Source organism: Amblyraja radiata, chromosome 34, assembly GCF_010909765.2.
Source record: "Amblyraja radiata isolate CabotCenter1 chromosome 34, sAmbRad1.1.pri, whole genome shotgun sequence".
In the NCBI taxonomy this organism is placed as follows: Eukaryota; Metazoa; Chordata; class Chondrichthyes; order Rajiformes; family Rajidae; genus Amblyraja; species Amblyraja radiata.
Genome location: NC_045989.1, coordinates 9,315,456 through 9,333,298, shown reverse-complemented (window position 1 = coordinate 9,333,298; position 17,843 = coordinate 9,315,456). Strand labels below are relative to the sequence as shown.

The 17,843-nt window shown below is 41.3% G+C and overlaps 1 long non-coding RNA gene across 1 annotated transcript; it reads right to left on the bottom strand.

The window, feature by feature from the left end:
- Positions 1 to 13,957: 13,957 nt before the first annotated feature.
- On the bottom strand, positions 13,958 to 17,028 carry LOC116991657. Its single transcript, XR_004416857.1, has 3 exons — positions 14,836 to 17,028; positions 14,711 to 14,727; positions 13,958 to 14,119 (listed from the first exon to the last, which is right to left on the bottom strand). It is a non-coding gene; the product is annotated as an uncharacterized LOC116991657 (long non-coding RNA).
- Positions 17,029 to 17,843: the final 815 nt, after the last annotated feature.

Genomic DNA, 17,843 nt, shown 5'->3' with positions numbered 1-17,843 from the left:
AGGAAATGACAAGCACTAAAAAGACAGAATCAATTTGGCACTGCGACAGTGGGCCTGGTTGATTCATAAGTCTTCAAATTAATCAATCAATTTTTCATGCTGTATTTTAACTTCTGCATGTCACTAAATGGTACAGTCAGCTGTCCTAAATCTCATTGATCTGACAGTCAGATCAGAAGAGCAGGTCCACCATTAAACAGATAAATCTGAGGATCCATCAATAGGTTATGCACATAACTTTTTAATTCTGCAAGATAGATTAAATTAATGCAAGTGGAACAAAGTGGAATTAAGATTCATGCAATTAAGCAGTGTAACTTTTTTTTGTCTTTTTTGTGTGCTTCATTTTCATGTTAGTATTTTATTTTTCTATAGCTTTTTTCTGGCAGTTTGGGAGGGTAGGATATCCTACTGTGCCACTCGACAATTGACAAATGGGAAGCAAATATAGTCACAGTAACTGTCCAAATGGCTTTTCAAGATTAAAAGATCTGGCGTAACAGCAACTGTCTTCAAAAGATCATTACACTTTATCCCATTCGTAGCAATGTGGATTTGTTGACAGACTCCAAGAGTGGTATTTAGGGTAATTTCAGGGGGAGGTGGTGTGCCCTGACCCATGACAAGAGTCTTTTTAACGCTGATTGTTACTGTGTATTCATAGCAAGCATGAGACAGTCTGTCCATCAGCACCTGAAGTCCTTCTTCCATTGGGCAATGAGTGCAGCATCATCAGCATACAGGAATTCCCTTACCTTCGTCTTGGCTTTACCATTAGTATGTATAAAGATGATACTGAATCAGGCAGAATAGATAGAACTAAACCATCAACATTCGGAAATGTCTATAATTAACCTCTGCAGGCAAGGTAGGAGAAAGTCAGCCAGGGTGCAGATTCCCAATCTGTCTACTGATCTTAAATTCGTACTTGTAACAAGGTCATTTTGGCATAAACTGAGTCAAGATGTAATGCCATGAGAAATATTACTCTAAAATAGCTCTTCAGTTCATACATATGATCCACAAAGTCAAGGTAACACAGTCTGATTTATGTTTGTTAGCATAATTTAGCTTTCTGTGGTCCAGGCAATGAGTCAGAGTTGATAAGGAAACATCGTAGCTTTAATTCTGACTCCCTCGTACTGCAAGTGGTATTTCTTGACTGGAGCACAGAAATATAATATTTCTTATTAGGTGTCATGGTTGAAAGTAATTGGAGTTTTGGAAAGGAGATTTCTGAGTGCTTTTGCCTCAAGTGGTGGAATGCCTACTCAGAATATTGTAACCCATTACTAACAGTTAATGGAGATATTGATTCAAATATAATTTGTGGTCTTTGGATCTTCATTTAATCCTTCATTGAACTCAAACACAAAGTCAAAAAGTAGCACTGAAGGTTACTCCTTAGGTTAACACCATTACCACTGTTACTCCAGTCACTTTGCAGAATCAAGGTTAGTCACTAGGTGACATGAAACATTGGTGCTATGCAATTCATATGAACATTATGATTGTTAAAAATGAGAATAGCATTGATGACAGACAAAATAGCATGCCATTGATTGAGAAGACGGGTCAAATTATCCATTAATCCTAAAGGGCTTAGAAGTGCACCCTGCAATGTACAATGTCTCTGTATAAAAGTTATGTCTCAGATGTTTAATTTGATGTATTAAGATATTCACATTTTAGATTTCTTCTATTAAAATAGTAGATAAACCACAGATCTGCTAAGTATTCATGCACTGGTATTGTACGGTATAATTTCAAAGTCATATAGAATGTTTTTATTTAAGTAGAGCAATTGGGAGAGTATCTATTGAATGCACAATGGCTCTACCTAAATAAAGGAAAATATCAGAAGGGGTGTCAATTCACCTTCTGTAGCATAGATCCAATTAGCATCCAAAGTATTGGTAGTCAGAGAGAGGGATTTTCTCGGCATTTTTTTGTCTTAACTGTCGTACATTTATTTAACTTTAAAAGATTACAGAATTCAAACGAATGGCTAACTTGTATTAATGTTAGTTTGCAAAGGGTGTGGGATAATCATTTCTCAACAAGGAAGCGCATCCTAGTACTCTGCAAAATGCATTATTTGCCTTTCAAAAGTCTACTCAGCCCTTATAATAAATGCTAGAATTCTAATTAGGATTATGTCTTAATTAGGTTGATGCATTGCTTTCATTCCTATCACTAATCTATAATAGTCTGGAGCCAATGCTATAAATTTACATCTGATACATTAGTTTCATATACTTTAATGCTGACTCATAAAATGTTAATATGTTAGATTCAGCGCTAATATATATGTGGATCAGCTTTATGACACCAAAAATATTAGATTTAGTACACATTCAAATTCTAATACAAGATATAAATAACATAAATCTGGGGTGTATTTTTGTTCCTGTTTGTGCATGGTGCTTAAACTTCAGACTTGTAGTCTCATGTTTAAGGAAATGTTTCCATGTCGGTTCAGCTGACTAAGATATTTGACTTGCAGACAGTAGCTTGTGTTGAGTTCGATTATCTTGTTAAGTATCATTTGGGAGACTTCCAACAATGTTAAAGGGGGAAAGAACCAGCCAGACTTCCTTTTCTTTATTGCTTAGCTTGAAACATGGGACCAGCTAAATCGTTATCTTTGTAAAAAAAATTGAATTGGGTAAATACCTGAACATTTACAAACAATGATCTTATTCAAAATGGTATCAGGGTACCGACCTAAGAGAGGAATGGAGATCAGGAAGCCCAATCCAATAATCACTAATACTAGACCAGGCACGTGCCGTGAGTAATTACTCAGGGTAGGCAGTCAGTCGGCTTTTTTTTAAATCTTAAACCACGCTTGCGCAGGTTGTTCTACTCTCCGTAAAAATAAAGAATAAAAATAAAGAAAGTAACAATTCAATTTGCCCAAGGCTTCCAAATCTCCTTCATTCTGAATTACTGAATGGGTGGGGAGTGGAGGGTGACGGCAGGTGGAGAGATGGTGGGGAAAACGGGAGCAAGTTGAATCAGTTGTGATCTTATTGAATGACAATACTAGTTCAAGGGACCAATTGGGGGGAGAGTTCCTTTCACAGCATGTGGCGAGTCTGGCCAGGGGTAACGTGGCGGGGAGGGGAGGGCAGGAGCATTGAGGAGGGGTTCGGGGATCATGCCAGCAACTCACTCACTTACCGCTGGCGCGGCGCGGAGCCACAGCATTGTGGCCGGGGAGGGAAGCAGCTCGGGTGGCTGCGAGCGGCCGCCGGACCTCAGCGCCTTCTGCCAGCCCGCTCACCTCTGGCAGTGCTCTCCGTCTGAACAGTGAGGGGATCAGCTCAAGAGCAAAGATCATAGAGCGGAGTGGGTCAGCAGGCGATGGATAACAGGACAGCGGGCAGTGGACACTCCTGTGTCAGCGCGAACAAGGGACCAATTGAGGTTACTCACACTGACACATGGAGTGAACCCCCCGCCCGCTGTCCTGTTATCCATCGCCCGCTGACCCGCTCTTGAGCTGGTTGCTGACATGATCCCCGACCCCCTCCTTTTCAACGCTCCTGCCCTCCCGCAACTTTACCGCTGGTCAGACTCCCCACACGCTGTGAAAGGAACTCCCCCAACGGCGCTGTCCTTTTACAACCGCTTCCCACTTTACAGCCGCTTGCGCTGCGCACGCACAGTACACAGTCCATGCTGCAAAGGCAAAATTTCAGCTGCCTTCAGCTCTGCTTGAATTTGACGGCTTGAAGCAGCGTCCATGGCACGTGGGCTGCACACACTTTCCCGTATTACATGTACTGCGCATGAAAGGCACGGAGAATTATGCCTACCTAAGAGATCGATCTCTTTAGGTAGGCATAATTCTCCCGTGCCTTTACTATTTATGTGTAATAATTATCATTTTATAATTTTAGTCAGGGCAGCAGTGCCTACCTTGTCAACCCTGACGGCACATGCCTGTACTAGACACTGCAGGAGGTGATGTGTGGCTTCGCAGTAGGCAGTTTCAGAGATCTGTGTTTGGCGGGAGCATCTTTATGCATGGATTTTACAGAAAATCGGTGAAAGAAAATACTCATAAAATGCTTGTCTAAAATATATAATCCCGATGAAGAATTTTTGTTGATTTTCCCCCTCTTATTGGGGTATCAAGTATGCCAGTTTATGTCTTCACTAAGATCCTCATTGAAGATTTAGGAATGGAACCTCTAATCTTCCTAATTTGTATAGCTCTACCATAATCAGATGATTTATTTAGGGCAAATGTTTGTAGAATTTCATATTAATAATGAAATTATGTATCAATTAAATTCTGATGCAATTTCTTGATTAGTATAGGTGTCAAAGGTTATGGGGAGAAGAATGGGGTTAGGAGGGAGATAGATGAGCAATGATTGAATGGCGGAGTGGACTTGATGGGCCGAATGGCCTAATTCTGATCCTATCACTTATAACCATATGACCTTATGAATTGAAAACACCAAGAACAAATAGCAATGAAATTATGCTTTGCAGCTGCATATTTTCACATATTTTTGTAACTGTAACACAGTCTAACCAGTCTAAGCTTGAACATTTCTAGTCAGCCGACTGGTCCCATTTTAACACATCCACAGCTTTTAACATTGAAATCACGCAGAACACTAAGCAGTAACCACGGCTTTCAAAAATTATTAATAAGATAGAAAGCTCAATTCCATGTGATTCCTAGAATCCTAGTCTAAAGAAAGGTCTCGACCCGAAACGTCACCCATTCCTTCTCTAGAGATGCTGCCTGTCCGGCTGAGTTACTCCAGCATTTTGTGTTTATCTTCGATTTAAACCAGCATCTGCAGTTCTTTCCTACATATATAGATACCTGAAATATGATTATTTAGGCATAGTCAGTGGTTGATGTGATTTGATAAATTTAAAATGAACACAGCATGGTGGGCTTGCTGCGCTGGAGACCCGGGTTCTATCCAGACTACGGGTGCTGTCTGTACGGAGTTTGTACGTTCTCCCTGTGACCGCATGAGTTTTCTCTGAGATCTTCGGTTTCTTCCCACATTCCAAAGACAAACAGGTTTGTAGATTAATTGGCTTGGTATAAGTGTAAATTGGCCCTAGTGTGTACAGAATTGTGTTAATGTGCGGGGATCGCTGGTCGGTGGGCCGAAGGGCCTGTTTCCGCTCTGTATCCCTAAACTAAAAAGCTAAAAAGTTAAAGAACTTGCAAGTATATAGGTGTCACACATGTCCTTTTCAGGATCTCCCAAGGGGTTTTAGAGTTAATTAAGTACTTCTTTTGAAGTGCAGTCATCATTGTAGCATAGGAAAATGAACTGTTTAATTCATATAGCAGGCAAATTGAAATGACTCCCACATGCCCAGTGTGTGCTGGGGATTGTGTATAAATATTTAATATTGTGCAAGTGAAGAATATGGACTCTGCAATTTACTATGGTTTAGAAAACCATTAATATGAAATCCACAACTGAATCTTGCAATTTACATGTCAACAAAATCCCTCACCAGAATTCAGTAATTTTGATTATTGTCATAATTTGTCATGAAGTATTCTGCATTTTTGAAATATCTTAATGAACACATTATTGCAGAACTACCTTGTCAAAAATATCGCCCTCCTGACCAAATAATAAATCAAAGGCTGTATTGAACAGTGGTTCAGCTAGATTTGAAGATTGTATGGCAATATTCAAGGAATAAGATCTCTCACTCTCAGCTAATTGCTCTCATTGAAACATCACCAGACTAGCGTGTATTTATGGCTGTACTTAGTCTTGTGTTGCATTTGCTCAAATAACAATTGGTACACCTTAGATACACAAAAAGCTGGAGTAATTCAGCAGGAGAGGCACCATTTCTAGAGAGAAGGAATGGGTGACGTTTCGGGTCGAGACCCTTCTTCAGTATACCTTATTGCATTAAAGAACTATGGGTGAACTGGGGTTGGGGACTGGACTTTGTGCCTTCCCTCATAATGGGAACCATTGTGGGGGGATGTTCTTTATGTTTAAAACTCTTATTAATGTTATGTCTGTATTCCTTCTTTATGTGCTGCAAAATGGCAAGAAGCATTTCACTTCACTACACCTAGGTGTATGTGAATGTGACCAATAAAATACCTTTGATACCTTTGAAGAAATATCAATTATGGGAACATTTAATTCTATAAGAAGCATTTGAGGAGGAAATTTGACAAGGTCATGTATGTATATGCAGGTTAACCATAGTGGGCAGGATCTTGAACAATGCCAAGGCAGAGTATACGAAGGAGATAGAGAGCTTAGTAATATGGTGTCAAGTCAATAACCTTCCTCAATGTCAGCTAAAGAAAGGAGCTGGTTATCGACTTCAGGAAGCATGGTGGAGTACACACCTAGTCTCCACTAAAATTGAGATGGTCAATAGCTTCAGGTTCCTAGGTGTCAATATCATCAATAATTTGACCTGGTCCAAACACATCAATGCTACGGTCAACAAAACACACCAACACGTTCTCATAAATCTAAGGAAATTTGGCATGTCTCCAATGACTCATCAATTTCTGCAAATGCACCATGGATAGCACCCTATCCTTCTGCATCACAGGTTGGTGTGGCAACTGCTCTGTGCAAGATCACAATAAAGCGCAAAGAGCTGTGCTCTCAGCCCAGCCCATCACAAATCAACTTCACCCATCGACTCTATCTATACTTCACACTGCCTTGGGAAAGCAGCCAACATAATCAACAACCACTCATACCCCGATCATTCACTCTTCTCCCTTCTCCTGTCGGGCAGACAATGCAAACGCTCAAAAGCACGTACCGTCAGATTCACAAACAGATTCTTCCTTGCTGTTATCAGAGTCTTCAATGCACCTTTCATATACTAACGATGTATTCACGAGCTTCCAATCTACCTCATTGTAGATTTTTAAAATCTGCATTTTCTCTGTAGCCGTAACACCATATTTTGCATAACCTGTTATGTATGGTATGGTTTGCTTGGATAGCATGCAAAACAATTCTTGGTACACTTGTCAAATAAACCAATTCAAATAGCTATATTCAGTTGTGTTATTTTTCTGGTATATAATTAATTCTCAGATGATTTCATTTCACTGAAATATAATGCAACACAAAAATGAAAATACAAAGACGGCATGTTTATTAACATTGTCCACTTTAATTTGCGAGACCTCATCGGTGGGAAACAGAATAAATTTCCATTGAAATACACGATGTTAGCATCAAGTACTTGGAGTTCAGGTGCATTATTAGTGTCAGTGTCTCCACTCTGCCCAGTAAAGCACATCCTAGAACAGCAACGTATTTGAATGACGTGTGCTCATCACTGAAGATGTCTCAGAACTGACAAGATCAAAGATGGATCAAATAATTAATATTCTTAGATGGATAATATATGTGCCTGTCAAGCCATACAGCCGTTTTGTGTCTCTGAAAATAAGATAGTGAATTTGTTTGGAACCAGCACTTTTGCAAATTTGCCTACGTTCACTAATGTTAGGTTGAAACTTGTTAAAAAAAAAAAGGAATCTTGGGGAACAGGCAATAATTAAGTAGGGCAATATATGTGCAAGACAAAATGGTTACAATCTTCGTGTTCTCACAATCTTACTGTTCGTCTTTGCAATTGGAAAAGTGCCATGATAAATTTTATAATAATTCTTCATCAGGTAGCTACTGTAGCTGAAGTGCGTTGGTGCTGAAGGGGATATAATTTATAGTGACAAGGGTGATAATCAATTAGACTGTTTCAATCTGGATGGCATTAAGTTATGTAAGTATAGTTGCCAATGCCTCAATCGAAAACACAATGATCGTTCTGTTGCTCTCAGACTTGAATCTTCAAGACCATATATAAAGCTTTAAAAGGTGTTACACAGGAAATCACTGAGCCAAGAGTATTAAGCTTTACCCCGGTCCTACAGGAGTATCAGAGATATGGCTGTTCAAAGGTGGACTATACAGAACCTGCTTGCTGTCCTGATTGCATCGCTTGATTTATTTTCTCATAGCTCCTCCATTTTATGACTATCCATGAGAATACTTTGAAAACAGTCAATATTTCAAATGCGTTTAAACTATTCTTTTATTTGATCCTCTAACATGGCATTACTCATTTAGGTACTATCTGACATTTCAGAGTATTTCCACTTCAAACAATTTTCAGTTATTTGATGTATCTCACTTCCTTAATCTACAGACTGCAGAATTGTACAGGATGTGTAGGAAAGAACTGCAGATGCTTATTTAAATCGAAGGTAGACACAAAATGCTGGAGTAGCTCAGCAGCACAGGCAGCATCTCTGGAGAGAAGGAATGGATGACATTTCTGGGCTGAAGGGTCTCGACCCAAAAAACGTCACCCATTCCTTCTCTCCAGAGATGCTGCCTGACCCGCTGAGTTTCTCCAGCATTTTGTGTCTACTGCAGAATAGTAAGATTAAACGAGAACTTACCAGTTTGAAGTTTGATCGTTATTTTATGAGGAGTAACGTTGAGGGAATACGTGAAGAACCCCGCCAGGACGCATGCGTGTCATTCTTCAAAGCAGCGGTGTGAAATCACAGATAACGGTAATGACTAAACATAGTAAGATTAGAGAAGAGATACCAGTTGAGTATATGATCAAGGGTGGGAGCGGAGGGCACGTAATCCCTCAACGTTACTCCTCATAAAATAACGATCAAACTTCAAACTGGTAAGTTCTCGTTTAATCTTACTATTTTACTTCGGAGTCACGTGAGTGGCTACGTGAAGATTTTAAAGCTCTGTGATTTCATGCCGTGGAAACGAGTCCATGCATCACATCTGCCTTGATTATGGGGAGAATAGTGTTAACATCATTAGACATCAATACGATATTGAAAACCCAACGATAAATATATTAACACCAATTATTGCCCCTATTTATGGGGTAAATTATATTACAGAACTTAAATTTGTTTCTGCAAATGTTACAGGTTCAATGACTGGTTTGTTATAAAGTCGTTGGAAAGTTACCTCCGTTGACCATCCTGCTGTCTTGAGGATTTGGTCCATAGGAACGTCCAACTTCATAGCTGCCGATGTAGCTGCGGCCCTGGTGGAGTGAGATTTTAAAATGCTAGTGTCTACTCCAGCCTTTATTAGGACCTTTTTTAGCCATCTAGAGATGGTCTGGACTGTCACTGTTTTGAGTGGCTGTTTGTAGCTGATTAAAGTGACATTTCTTTCCCTCTGATGATCTTAGTATACTCCATATATAATAGTAAGTGTGTTACAATACAGAGACGACCATCTGTCGGGTAGGCCCTGAATTCTGTTTTTTAGGCCTGCTGACCCCTGTCTGTTCTGTTTGACTATTTCATTGATGTGAAAAGTTAAATTTCCAGATGAAATAATCATGTTGTCCAGCCTTAGTTTCTGTAGTGACTGGACCCTTTGTGCCGTGACCAAGGCCATAGCATGACTGTTTTCATAGTCAGTTTCTGTAGGGACAGAGCTGTAGCTGGAGACCAGTTTCTTAACATGGTCAGTACAATGCTCACATCCCATATTTGGGAGTACCTGGTTCTTGGGGGATTAACATTAAAATGCCCCTCATGAGTTTGGTTACCAGGGTGTGTCCCAACAGAATGCCGCTCTGTTCCTTGCCACAGGTATGTTGACAGAGCACTTCTGGCGCAGTTGATGGCACTAAGACTGAGCCTCTCATCGTAATGGAGGCTTGCCAGGAATTACAGAACAGACGGGATGTTCATAGATCTGTGGGTGATGTTTATTGTTGTGACAGTACTTCCCATTTCTTGATGACACCAAGTACTGTTTTTTGGTGGACTGTCTGTGGGCCGCTGAAAATAATATCCACTGTTCGGTCCGTCAGTCCCAGGTGTAGTAGAGGTGCTTTCAACTCTATAAATTAATAGGTTTATATAATTATGACATGGGTAACTACCCCTTGTTGCGGGAAGAACCAGTAAATTAGGTCTATGATGGATGGTGATGCATGGTTCTAAAACTATGTCGTGTATCACCGGGACCCATGGTTGAGTAGGCCAATCGGGTACTATCAAAATACCAGACGCGGAGTCTACTGTATATTCCTAAATACCCGACTGATGAGGCAGAAGGAGGGAATGCATAAATAAATAATCCCCCATGCAGCGAAAATGCATCTGTACCACTGCCCCAGGTTCTGGTTCCCATGAACATGATTCGATAACTGGTGAGAGCATGGATGCGAATAGGTCGATATCTGGTGTTCCATACCGTGCTGTAATTTCAGCAAATACATTTTTTATCCAACATCCATTCAGTGTTTTCATAGAATTAGCGTGACCTGTTGTTTGCCACTAAATTCAGTTTACCTGGTAAGTAGGTAGCTGATATCCAAATATCTCTCTCTGGATACACTATTGCCAAATTCTGTTGGCCAGATTGTCACATGATGTCGATATGTTTCTACCCATATGGTTGATATATGCTACCACGGTGGTGTTGTCAATTTGTAGTCTAACATGCTTGTGATATAACCCAGAACAATATGACTTAAAGCCATGGAATGCACTCAACATTCCCAGGTAGTTTATGCCCAGTGTTTGTAATAATGATGCCTCCTGTGCATTCCATCTCCCCCACAGCTGGAGATGGAATTGGTAGCATCCCATCCAAGTGCACTGGCATCAGTATGTACTTCCATAGACGGGTAGCTGATAATGTTTGGATCGGAACAATGCCTAATGTTATGTTACCACCATTTTAGTTCCATTGTGGCCTCTGTTGGTAGCTTCATTGGTCTGTCAGAATGACCCCCATAATTTTTGTGTGCACGAATGTGTGCCCTCTGTAATTTTTGATAATGTAAAGGTCCGATTTGTGTGGCTGGAAACGCAGCCACTATAATGCCAATTATTCTTGCTACCAGTCTGATGGATGGTTTTGTTTTGCTGCAAGCCTCCATTAAGGATGTAACCTTTTCTTTCGGCAAAGTCACTGACATGTGAACTGTGTTAAGGGTGTACCGCAGATGATCCATTGTGTTAAATAACATCTGTGGTCACCTCTAATGGGTACTGTATAGTAAGCATCTTTTAATACGATGCTTGCCATGTAGTAACCTAGGAATCAATTGCTTAGCAGTAACAAAGGTTCGCATCTAGTAATGAGTATATAGTACGAAAGTATTCAAATTAGTCAAATCTATGATGATGTGGCAACCACCATCTAGTTTATGATAAAGATTTTGGACACGAATTCCTGTGATTCGTGTTGGATATCCTCCATTACTCCTTTTTTATATGGGCACTGTAGTTCAGCATGCGCTATTGATTTTTTCTTTGCCTGTAAGCACGAACATTCGGTTCGGTACATGCTGAACTGGAGGATTATGTTTTGTATAAATTCTATGGTATAACCCTATACTTCTGAAAATATAAGTGTCGGTAGTTAATTTATTCCATGCATCCAGAGAGAATTGTAATCTCCCACCAACCTCGTAAGGAACCAGACCCACCTACCTCCATGGTTACTATTGGTAGGTTTGTTACTTTTTCGGCATCCTCCGTGGACGTTGAGGTGCCGGTGTCTGGATCTGTAGTTGGGTCGGTGTTGAGGGTTAGCGCATTCCCCAGGAAGTAGTTTTTAGACGTTGCTTTAATGAGCCCCAGGGTTTTACCCTCTTTGTCAAGTTCTTTTACCTGTTTTGATAAGTTGCCTCCAAATAGTAATATTGGTGGTTTGGAGGTTCCAGGTTTGCATAGGCCTGCAAATTAGGGTCTAAAGCCGGTTGGATGGCACTTCTTCTAATGCTGTTTACTCGTATTGGTAGTTGCAAAATAAAGCCAGTGCATCCTGGTGATCTTGTGTCATGTCTTTTTTGTTTATTGTGCGGGCGAAACCTGTAATTCCCGCTGTTAGGACTTTCAGAACTTTCTGTTGTTTCAAGTCCCTGGCTCTGCCATGTTTTCAAATACACTGGTTGACACTGGGAACATTCAGTGTTTTGCAGTTCCCTGATGGTAAGTGTCTTCCAATAGGTTTTCTTGCACCCCATGTGCACTAGGGGTATGTTCTGCACCCCTCTTCAGGTTCAGCCCAGAATTGACCCCCTATACTCCCCTCTGATGAGGGAGAAACACTGTGCAGCCCTACAAGAGGTACTGCTGTAGGACTTACTAGCTGCCCCCTGTGACTAGTCTCCATCTCCCGGAGCCTGCCACTTACCTGCTCCAACAGCCGCTCCAGCTGGCTCCGATGCTCTCGGGCACTGGCCACTCGCTGCTGCTTTAGTTCCTGCAGCCGCTCCAACCGGCTCCAATGCTCATGGGCACTGGCCGTCGCGGCTGCTTCTGAAGCCGCTCCTGCTCCAGCTCCTGCAGTCAGCCCAGGATTGACCCTCCGTGCTCCCCTCTGATGAGGGAGAAACACTGTGCAGCCCCACAAGAGGTACTGCTGTGGGGCTTACTAACTGCCCACTGTGGCTAGCCTCCATCTCCCGGAGCCTGCCACTTTGGAGTATTTCCTCCAGCAGCCGCTCCAACTGGCTCTTATGCTCTCGGGCATAGGCCACTCGCGGCTGCTGGTCATCCTGCAGCCGCTCCAACCGGCTCCAATGCTCACGGGCACTGGCCGCTCGCGGCTGCTGGTCATCCTGCAGCCGCTCCAACCGGCTCCAATGCTCACGGGCACTGGCCGCTCGCGGCTGCTGGTCATCCTGCAGCCGCTCCAACCGGCTCCAATGCTCACGGGCACTGGCCGCTCGCGGCTGCTCGTCATCCTGCAGCCGCTCCAACCGGCTCCAATGCTCACGGGCACTGGCCACTCGCGGCTGCTCAAAGTCAGACTCATCGGAGTCTGGCATTCGGTCCGTTTTTTGCTTCGCTTTCCCGCCCGGCTTTGCCGGTGCGGGAGCGAAGTCGGGCACAGCTGTTCCCATTTCGGGAGATTGGCGTGCCGTTGGCTGCTGCTGCCGGCTGCCCGCAACTCCGCGGTTCTCCCCCGCCAGCTTTTCCGCAGCCTTCGTGGATCTGGTCCATGTCTCCACCTGTAAGGTAAGTGGAAGGAACGCAGAGTCTCCTTACCTGCTGTTCCCGGCTTTCAAATTCTGCCGCTAAGGGAACGTCGTTCCCCCTGCTGTGACTCGTTGCAATGCGTGTAGCGATATGACACGCATGTGTCCTGGCGGGGTTCTTCACGTAGTCACTCACGTGACTCCGAAGTAAAATTGTACATGTACTGTTTGTATGTTTGCAAATGACGCTACTGGTTTGTCTTTAAAGTTTGACTGAATGATATGTGCTCATCACTGAAGATCTCAGAAGTGACAAGATCAAAGGTGGATCGAATAATTAATGTTTAGAAGGAAAATATATTTCCATGTCAAGGAATTTCCCACAAGAGTCTAATAGGAAGAAGTCGGGAGAGGTAGGTATGTAATCCTTAATTTAACTACAAAACCTAGTTCACATTTTTTGGACTCATTTCCTGCCTGCAATCAGCCAGGTTGAGAGATCGGATGACAGTTGGGCAGGAACGCCTGCATAAGGAGACATTATGAAGGCAAGAGCTTGGATTGATCATAGAGTGATATAGCACAGAAACAGGCCCTCAGCCCAACTTGCCTATGCCAAACAAGATGCCTCATCTACACTAGTTCCACCTCCCCACATCCCTCTAAACCTTACCTGAGAGGTAGGATCATAAGTAATGGGCTGTGGTGGGAGAGGCAAGGAACATACATAAAATAGACAGCAAAAAGATGCCGAATGCTTGGACTGTGGCCCGGGGAAGCATTCCTACTCAAGTCAAGTCAAGAGAGTTTATTGCCATGTGTCCCAGATAGGACAATGAAATTCTTACTTTGCTTAAGCACAACAGAATATAGTAGGCATGAATACAGAACATATGTGTGTCCATATACCATTATATAAATATATATACACATCAATAAATAAGCAGGTAAAGTGCAAATAAACAGATAATGGTCTATTAATGTTCAGAGATTTGTTTCAGTTGAGTTTAATAGCCTGATGGCTGTGGGGAAGAACTCCTTCTGTCCATAGGCATTGGTGGAAAAACACGTTGGTAAGAGATTCGGCTGTTCTCATTTCCTTTCAGCCATTGGGTCTCCAGAGCTGCAGGGAAATCCAAACAGTGGCCATTAATTGCAAAACACAATTAACATTTGAGCCACATAACCATTTCAAAATGTTTAAATTATTAATTTCTAATGAGTAGGTTGTCCCACTGCCATGACTGTTATAAATAAGACAATTAAACCACCCACAAAGTGTACCACTTATTTTTATGCTTACAATCTACATAAATAATATATATTTTTCGGCCCAAATGGCCAATGTCTTTCACAGGGAGCTTCCTCTTACCTCTCCAAACATTTATCAGAGATAAGAAGAACTGTCTCAAAAAGGCAGCCAGCATCATCAAGGAATCAAGGACCCACAGCACCCTAGCCATCCTCTCGTTTCACTCCTGCCATCGGGAAGAAGTTATAGGAATCTGTAAACTGTGACATCATTCAGGAACAGCTTTTTCCCAGCAATGATCAGGCAATTGAACACTACAAACACCAACTTAGAACTATGAACTGAATTGGTTGCACTTCGGGCTTTGTTTTGTATTATATTAGGTTTTTTAAAGTTTATTAATTTTTTTGGGGATTTGTTTGTTGTTTATAAGGTTATCAATTGAGTATTGTGTTTACAAACCTGTTGTGCTGATGCAACTAAGAATTTCATTGTCTGAAGAAAGGTTTCGGCCCGAAACGTCGCCTATTTCCTTCGCTCCATAGATGCTGCTGCACCCGCTGAGTTTCCCCAGCAATTTTGTGTACTTAAGAATTTCATTGTTCTGTTTCGGTACATATGATAATTAAAAACTCTTGATGCATGACTCTTGATTGTAGTAGTGGGTAGAAAGATCGGTTCCCAACCCGAAATGTCGCTTATCCATTCCTCCATAAATGCTGTCTCACTGACTGAGTTACTCCAATACTCCAGTGTTTTCCTCAAGATTCTTGCATCTGCAATTCCTTGTGACTTCAATGAGAATCTATGGAGAAGGTTATCTGGTTTATTTAGAGCACATGGGGTATTAAGAATAGTGTACAGTATCAACACCTACCACAGATGAGCAGGACAGACACGTCTGGTTCCTGCTGGTTCACTTTTTGATTACACAAGCGAGCTGGAAATACGCAAAATGATTATTGTAATGGTGACGATGACCTTCAGCAGCTCATTTGGACCTCTTCCTTGTGAATACTATTGATTTAAACGCTTACATAAATGTTATAGAATGCCTATACATATATCACTGTGAGAAAGTTGCATCTTGCCAATAACTAAAACTGTAAGAGTTTAGAAAGTTTCTTGTTATGACATTTTTAATTAGTTGTTTCAGGCATCGCAGTGTAAAGTTCTACTTCAAGCATCTTTGTACTCATGTTATTGTACCCCATAGCCTGAGGGACAATGGCATGTTTTTATTTTGCAAAGATAGACAAGACCAAGAGGCACAAAAGGCAGCAGGACCTGGGATCTTGAACAAAAAATAAATTGCTGGAGAAACTTAGCAGGTCAGGCAGCTTCTGTGGAGGGAAATGCACAGATGATGTTTCGGGTCAGAACTCTTCCAACTATAGTGGTTGTAATATCCAGATAATATTCACTGTGGCACATTGGTAGCAGTTGTCACCAAGTCAGAAGGTTTTGATCTCAAGTCCCACCCTCAAAGCTTTAACTCATTATCAAGGTTGATACACCAATGACATACCTAGGAATTCAGCTCTGAAATATTAGATTGAAATCCTATTCTCCCTCAAGTAAACATAACAGTTTACAAGACATTATTCAAGAGCAGAGAAGTTCTCCAACATTATTAAAGCACATTATTCAATAGCATTGCTCCTTGTGGGACTTTGCTGAGTTTCCACCATGAAAAGTGTGACTGCACTTCGAAAGTAAATTGCAGTTGTGAAATGCTATAGTCTTGGGGCTATGGAAGGAGCTACGTAAATCTTTTTGTGTACTTTGTTCGAACAAAATGTCATTGATCTGAAACATACTTCCATGGCACAGATGCAAAATGTATCTATTTTCTATTCATATAACCTGTTAACTATATCTAAGTATTCAAAAAAGTCGCTGAAAACAGCAAAAATTGAGTCACAAAGTATATTCAAACAATAAGATGTTTTTGAACAGAAATCACTGTTGTTCTGCAAGTGAACACAACTATTAATTTGCACATAAGGTTCACAAAGGGCAAATTAGACGAGATAATCAATTAATCGTTTTTCTGTTGAAGGAGAAATGTTAGGTAGGATAATTATCTATTCTTTGAACAATGCTGAAGGAATCTTTACTTCCACTCCAATGATCAGGTTAATGCTTTGTCTTAAGAATAGCATCTCTGTGTCTTTACTACATTCCCTTAGCATTGCTAAGGATCAGTCAATTCTAAACAAACCGAAGGAAAGCATGTTGGTAAAAAAAAGCAAAATACTGCAGATGCACAAAATTTGAACTGTGCAGAAGTCAGCCAGCATCTGTGAAGAAATAAATAGATTTAAAATCGACACAAGAGAATGTCACTGGTTAATGATTTATTATCTTAAGTTAATTTGTTGCTGTTCAAATGTCTTAACAGTTATATATTCTCAATGATGAAAGGCCATTTGGTCCAACTGGCTCATCACTTCATAAAAATCAATGTGCTTCTTGGCACACCATCTGTCATTACTCATCTTTATTAAACATTAATCTGTCAAATCTGCCTGACACATGAGTGGGGGGAATGTAATATCATCCTTATTTTAAAACAGAATGAAAGGAAGTGTGGTTATGCTAGTTGTGGGTGTCAGTAGGCTTGTAGGTGTTGGCTGCCAGCCTATACCTTGAGAAAGAGAAGACGGACCATGTGAAGCTGACAGCAGGGTGGAAATTGGTTGCAGAGACAATGTGAAAGCAAGAAGAGGGTAACAGAGTGTGATTGAAACAGAGAATGTTCAACATATGCTCTATCTATCTATCTATCTATCTATCTATCTATCTATCTATCTATCTATCTATCTATCTATCTATCTATCTATCTATCAATCTATCAATCTATCTATCTATCTATCTATCTATCTATCTATCTATCTATCTATCTATCTATCACTAAAACTCTCGTCATGTTTGGACGTCTGTCTGTCTGTCTGTCTGCGTGCCTGCGATCTCAAGGAACTATGCCAAAGCGGTACACAATAGCGCAAAAGGTTTTGCACCACCTTACTCACCATTGACCTGTGGTTGTTTGTATCAAGTTTCGTTCAGATTTATGTTATATTTCACAAGTTATCAAATTTTTAGGTTTATTAAATCCTCTTTAATAATCACTTCAACACTTCAGTGCTGGCAGTTGCAGATATGACATCACAATGGGATCACACCTTGTGGTGCTCCTATGCTGAGGGTCTGTGGGTCCGAGAATTGCTTTCCCAGCCTCACATGCTGCTTCTTGTCTGTCAGGAAGCTGGTGATCCACCGACAAAGGGGTTCGGGCAGTCAACTTGGAAAGTTTGGAGTGTAGTAGCTCTGGCACAATGGTGTTGAATGGTACTTGCTGTGATTGCGAAACAATGAATGGATGAAGGGATTCAAACTAACATTAGTAAATTTGCAGATGACACAAAGCTGGGTGGCAGTGTGAGCTGTGAGGAGGATGCCATGGGAGTGCAGGGTGACTTGGACAGGTTGGGGGTGTGGGCAGATGCATGGCAGATGAAGTTTAATGCGGATAAATGTGAGGTTATCCACTTTGGTAGCAAAATACAATACAATACAATACAATACAATT